The sequence below is a fragment of the Bidens hawaiensis genome, unplaced genomic scaffold (genome assembly GCF_021521415.1).
Source record: "Bidens hawaiensis isolate Kalapana, Puna unplaced genomic scaffold, B.hawaiensis_p1.1 tig00049164_1, whole genome shotgun sequence".
Classification (NCBI taxonomy): Eukaryota; Viridiplantae; Streptophyta; class Magnoliopsida; order Asterales; family Asteraceae; genus Bidens; species Bidens hawaiensis.
The window spans coordinates 337-791 of record NW_027506111.1 but is presented as its reverse complement, the minus strand read 5'-3'; the positions used below and the strand labels follow the sequence as shown (position 1 = coordinate 791).

At 37.1% G+C, this 455-nt stretch overlaps 1 non-coding gene across 1 annotated transcript; it reads right to left on the bottom strand.

The window, feature by feature from the left end:
- On the bottom strand, nt 1–81 carry TRNAL-CAA (transfer RNA leucine (anticodon CAA)). Its single transcript has one exon. It is a non-coding gene; the product is annotated as a tRNA-Leu (tRNA).
- Between the last annotated feature and the right edge of the window lie 374 nt (nt 82–455).

Here is a 455-nt window from a genome sequence, read left to right as displayed (position 1 = left end):
TGCCTTGAAGAGGACTCGAACCTCCACGCTCTTTAGCACGAGATTTTGAGTCTCGCGTGTCTACCATTTCACCACCAAGGCATCTTGAAAGTGAATCGTATTCCATGAATATGATATCTATCTAGTGTGATGTATGGAATAGTGGAGTGTTGGAGTCTTTCTATTGATCGGTCATGTCATATAGGCCCGAATTGGACATCCAATTGCTTCGATTTGAATTATCCGGAGAATGCCTTATCTTATATAGATATCCAATATATCAAAAAGATGGACAATCAAACCTATTTCTCGATTCAATAGAAGCCCAAAGAGGTGAATAGTATGCATAAAACAACAATGTAGTTTTACTTTTTGTCTCGTTTTTACCTTTTAAATACATTCGAGCACTGAAAAGATGGTTTTGTCCTCATGACCCATGGTATAAATATAAAACCGTCTTAATGACTAAAACGAGT